Below are 6000 nucleotides of genomic sequence, written 5' to 3'. Positions count from 1 at the left end.
TTAGCAGATGTTAATGCGAGTGTAGCGAAATGCTTGTGCTTCTAGTTCCGACAATGCAGTAATAACCAACGAGTAATCTAACCTAACAATTTCACATCAACTACCTCATACATACAAGTGTAAAGGGATGAAGAATATGTACATAAAAATATATGAATGAGTGATGGTACAGAACGGCATAGGCAAGATGCAGTAGATGGTATCGAGTACAGTATATACATATGAGATGAGTAATGTAGGGTATGTAAACATTATACTAAGTGGCATTGTTTAAAGTGGCTAGTGATACAATTTTTACATCAATTGTTCCATTATTAAAGTGGCTGGAGATGAGTCAGTATGTTGGCAGCAGCCTCTCAATGTTAGTGGTGGCTGTTTAATAGTCTGATGGCCTTTTTCAGGCTCTCGGTCCCTGCTTTGATGCACCTGTACTGACCTCGCGTTGTGCACCTGTACTGACCTCGCGTTGATGCATTGTGCAGACCTCACTACCCTCTGGAGAGCCTTACGGTTGTGGGCGGAGCAGTTACCGTACCAGGCGGTGATACAGCCCGACAGGATGCTCTCGATTGTGCATCTGTAAAGGTTTGTGAGTGCTTTTGGTGACAAGCCGAATTTCTTCAGCCTCCTGAGGTTGAAGAGGCGCTGCTGCACCTTCTTCACCACGCTGTCTGTGTGGGTGGACCAATTCAGTTTGTCCGTGATGTGTACCCCGAGGAACTGGATGTTATATTGGCCTTGACTAGTCTCTCAAAGCACTTCATGATGACGGAAGTGAGTGCTACTGGGCGGTAGTAGATTAGCTCAGTTACCTTAGCTTTCTTGGGAACAGGAACAAAGCTGGGCCTCTTCAAGCATGTGGGAACAGCAGACTGGGATACGGATTGATTGAATATGTCCATAAACACACCAGCCAGCTGGTCTGCGCATTCTCTGAGGACGCGGCTGGGGATGCCGTCTGGGCCTGCAGCCTTGCGAGGGTTAACACGTTTAAATGTTTTACTCACGTCGGCTGCAGTGAAGGAGAGGCCGCAGGTTTTGGTAGCGGCCGTGTCAGTGGTTGTTTAGGCTGTCTGGGAGCAAGATATCCTGGTACTCGACGGAGCTGGTTTTCTTTTTGTAATCCGTGATTGACTGTAGACCCTGCCACATACCTCTTGTGTCTGAGCCGTTTAATTGCGAGTCTACAGGGAGAAACAATATGGAGTCGTGGTCAGCTTTTCTGACAGGAGGGCGGGGGAGGGCCTTATACAGTGCCTTGCGAAAGTATTCGGCCCCTTGAACTTTGCGACCTTTTGCCACATTTCAGGCTTCAAACATAAAGATATAAAACTGTATTTTTTTGTGAAGAATCAACAACAAGTGGGACACAATCATGAAGTAGAACGACATTTATTGGATATTTCAAACTTTTTTAACAAATCAAAAAACTTTCAGTGCAGCAAACTCTCTCCAGAAGTTCAGTGAGGATCTCTGAATGATCCAATGTTGACCTAAATGACTAATGATGATAAATACAATCCACCTGTGTGTAATCAAGTCTCCGTATAAATGCACCTGCACTGTGATAGTCTTAGGTCAATTTTAGGTCAGGTGAACAGAAGGGCTTGAGTTCCTGTATGTTGTTATGATCACACCACATCTCGTTAATCATAAGGCATACCCCCCCCCCGCCCCTCTTCTTACCAGAAAGATGCTTGTTTCTCTCGGCGCGATGCGTGAAGAAACCAGCTGGCTGTACCGACTCCGATAGCGTGTCTCGAGTGAGCCATGTTTCCGTGAAGCAAAGGATGTTACAGTCTCTTAAATCTCTCTGGAATGCTACCCTTGCTCGGATTTCATCAACCTTGTTGTCAAGAGACTGGACATTGGCGAATAGTGTGCTCTGGAGCGGTGCGTGATGTGCCCGTCTCCGGAGACTGACCAGAAGACCGCTTCGTCTGCCCCTTTTACGACATCGTTGTTTTGGTTTGCCGGCTGAGATCCGCTCCAGTGTCCTGGGTGGTGGGCAAAACAGAGGATCCTGTCACGGACGTCGTCGTGGAAATGACCGGACCAAGGTGCATCGTGGTGAGCGTACATTTTCCTTTATTTATGTAAATGTCGCCAACAAAACAAGAAACAAAGAAACGACCTTGAAGCTTACAAGGGTTATAGTGCCGCTAACAAAGATAAAGTAAAAAAGTAAAAAAGGCTGCCTCAGTATGATTCTCAATCAGAGACAACGATAGACAGCTGTCCCTGATTGAGAACCATACCTGGCCAAAATATAGAAACAGAAAATATAGAAATAAAGAAACTAGAATTCGCACCCTAGTCACACCCTGGCCTACCCAAAATAGAGAATCAAAGCCTCTCTATGGCCAGGGCACCAAAGGTGCAGGCTCCTTTGGGCCGGGTGGGCATCCCTTACGGCGGCTGCTCTGGTGCGGGACGGAGACCCCCCTCCGCCTCGTCGCCGACCCCGGACTAGGGACCCTCGTTGTGGGCCCCGGACTGGGGACCCTCGTGGCGGGCCCCAAATTGGGGACCCTCGTTGGAGGCCCCGGACTAGGGACCCTCATGGCGGGCCCTCGAACTGGGGACCCTCGCTGGAGGCCCCGGACTGGGTCCCTTGCTGCCGGCCCCAGACTGGGGACCGTCGCTGGCGGCCCCAGACTCGGGACCCTTGCTGCCGGCCCCAGACTGGGGACCGGCGCTGGAGGCCCCGGACTTGGGACCCTCGCTGCCGGCCCCGGACTGGGGACCCTCGCAGCAGGCCCCGAACTGGGGACCATCGCTGCAGGCCTGGACTTGCCCGTGGAGCAGGCACAGGACTCACCAGGCTGGGGAGACCTACTGGAGGCCTGGTCCTTGGAGGAGGCACAGGATGAACCGGGCTGTGGGCGAGCACTGGAAATCTGGTGCGTATCCTTGGCACCACTTTTCCAGGCTGAATGCCCACTTTAGCCCGGCACCTCCAGAGCACAGGCACAGGTTGTTGTAGTGACTGGGTGTATTGATACAACATCCAAAGTGTAATTAATAGCTCAAAGGGATATTCAATGTCTGTTTTTTGTACTTTTACCCAAATACTAATAGGTGCCCTTCTTTGCGAGGCATTGGAAAACCTGCCTGATCTTTGTAGTTGAATCTGTTTCTGAAATTCCCTGCTCGACTGAGGGATCGTACAGATAATTGTATGTGTGGGGTACAGAGATTCGGTATTCATTCAAAAATCATGTTAAACACTATTATTGAACACATAATGAGTCCATGCAACTGATTATGTAATTTATTTCGGCTTGCATAACAAACCGGTTGAACACTTATTGACTCAAGATATTTCAGCTTTTATGTTTAATTCATTTGTTTTAAAAAATGACAACATAATTCCACTTTGAGTTTATGGGGTATTGCGTGTAGGCCAGTGACACAACATCTCAATATAATCATTTTAAATGCAGGCTGTAACACAACAACATTTTGAAAAAGTCAAGGGGTGTGAATACTTTCTGAAGGCACTGTAACTATTGTTCAAGTGAGGACACACAAGTGCTAGGGGGATCAATGGCCCACAATGCAATGGGCAGCTTTTTTCTCCCCAATTGGCAGTTACAGTCTTGTCCCGTCGCTGCAACTCCCATACGGACTCGGGAGAGGCGAAGGTTGAGAGCCATGCATCCTCCAAAACATGACCCTGCCAAGCTGCACTGCTTCTTGACACACTGCTTGCTTAACCCGGAAGCCAGCCGCACCAATGTGTTGGAGGAAACACTGTACAGCTGGTGGCTGAAGTCAGCGTGAATGTGCCCGGCCCGCCACAAGTATTCACTAGAGCACAATGGAACAAGGACATCTCGGCCAGCCAAACCCTCCCCTAACACGGACGATGCTGGGCCAATTGTAAGCCACCTCATGGGTCTCCCCGTCACAGCCGGCTGCAACACAGCCAGCGATCGAACCCGGATCTGTAGTGACCGCTGCTCCACTAGACCACTAGTGGGAGGCCCTTAAACATTAATATTTTAACTTGAAAAAACAATGAGGAAGTAAAGGTGAACGAGCGTTGTGCCTATTCTTTTCCAATGATTAGCACGTTTTTGTACATCGTTTGTTGAGCACCTTCTACTTCTTTCCAGACTAGAGGCTTGGACACTCTCCGTTTCTCCATTCAAAGTGTTATTAAGACCCATGGCATTAGTTTGGGCAGTGGGCACAGAACAGACCTCCATCCCCTGGCAGTGGGACTGTACATAGCCACTGGCTGGGTTAATGAGGTGTGCCATGCGTGTGCGCCTACAGTACATTTACATTTGGACGCACTAAAGCCAGGCACAACCACACTCTCCGTTTCTGATAATGGCTCTGTAATTAATAGATTATTAAAACTGTTCATTTATACTGTCAGCGTTTGGGAAGGGGGGTAAGTAGGGTGCGAGGTGTAGCAAATGGATCATAATCAGACACAACGCCTGGCCAACAGTGTTTTACTACATGCTGTAATTACGGTTGTGAGTGTAAATTTTGCCATAACAAAAGGAACAACTCTTGGGTGAAGATAAAATGTCTGTTACAGCCCAGGCCTGTTCTAATAGGCCACTCATTCAGTGCTCTGTGCTACCTTCCTGGCTCAAGGATACAAACATTGAGGATGTATTTCACTGTATTTAATGGATACATCATCTCCAGACTCAATATTATTTCCCTTTTATCTTGCCCTTCACATAAATGGTGAGACAGTATGGTATGGCTGTGGGACTTTTAACTTGTTTTCATTCAGTTCCTCACCCAGAGCTATATAACTTAGTGATTATATAGTAGGTGCTAAACTTGTATGCATTTCTGTTTTCTACACCCACCCACACGGTCACTCTCCCACGTTTCCTCATCTTCAGTAGTGTAAGGCACCACCTAATTATATCTCTGTCTAATTAGACAGGTTATGTGTCTGACTTCCTCTGAGTCTGCCATTCTGGCAGTCTGCTAATCCACCATTGGGGACTGTCAGACCTGCCAACTTAATATGCATTATTGATTTACCCAGAAGTAAGAATACCCTCATTGAGAAATTAAATTGAAATTATGATCCCCCCCCCCCCATTCCCTCAGAGGTGGGAAGTCAATTGCTGCGACAACATCACTGGCCCAGCTCAATTTGGCCCACCAGCAGATCCAAAATTACAACCCCAATGTAATTTGCAGCTTTATCATTAGCATGACTGACTCCTGGCTCCTGTTCAGACTCAGTCTCTCGCTCCGCCGGTGGGTGGGGGCTTTGCAATTAGAATTAGCTGACTGATTAACGCCTGGACTGGATACCTTCCCATGGGTAGGTAAACTGTGTAGTCCAAAAACGATAGAATTACACACCAAACAGTGCAGGTACTAACAAGTATCACTGGGGAGAGCTCAACATTCTTTTAAGTTGTTAATTTATAAATAGAATGTCCAAACTATGGTTGTTCAGAGTGTTAGAGTACTACAGCTGTGGATTTAGGAAATAAACTATTTAATTAATCTTCTTCATCCGAGGTGGGACATAAGGCTGCAACAATCTTCTACCAATCTGCTAGTCTGTTTTTGGCCACATCTTGCACTCCCATGAGAGACCCATCTGCTCTAGTCATGAATGTTAAATAGATTCAGAAAAAAATTAACAAATGTTGAAGAAAATTACATTTGAACTTACTCTGACAAATGAATATGTGGTTGGTCTTTCAGCTGGTCAAAATTTGAGACACAATATTCACAGGAAAGTATTATTTAACCTGTGTGTGGCAAACAAGATGTTTTTTTCTCATGACCTAAGGCACATGCACGGAAGTACATGCATACTAACCAAAGCCTGGCAGTGTGTTTACATGGTTTTAATGTGCCAGGTGATAGAAATGTCAATGACTCTACCGGCTCTACTGGGTAAATAATGCTTTCTTGTGGATACTGTCTCGAATTTCAAACAGCTGAATGACCAACCCCACGGACAATCGGCAGAGTAAATTCAAACAGAATTATATTCAA

The sequence above is a fragment of the Oncorhynchus kisutch genome, linkage group LG23 (assembly GCF_002021735.2).
Source record: "Oncorhynchus kisutch isolate 150728-3 linkage group LG23, Okis_V2, whole genome shotgun sequence".
NCBI lineage: Eukaryota > Metazoa > Chordata > Actinopteri > Salmoniformes > Salmonidae > Oncorhynchus > Oncorhynchus kisutch.
The sequence above is the reverse complement of the archived record's forward strand: the minus strand, read 5'-3'. Positions refer to the sequence as shown.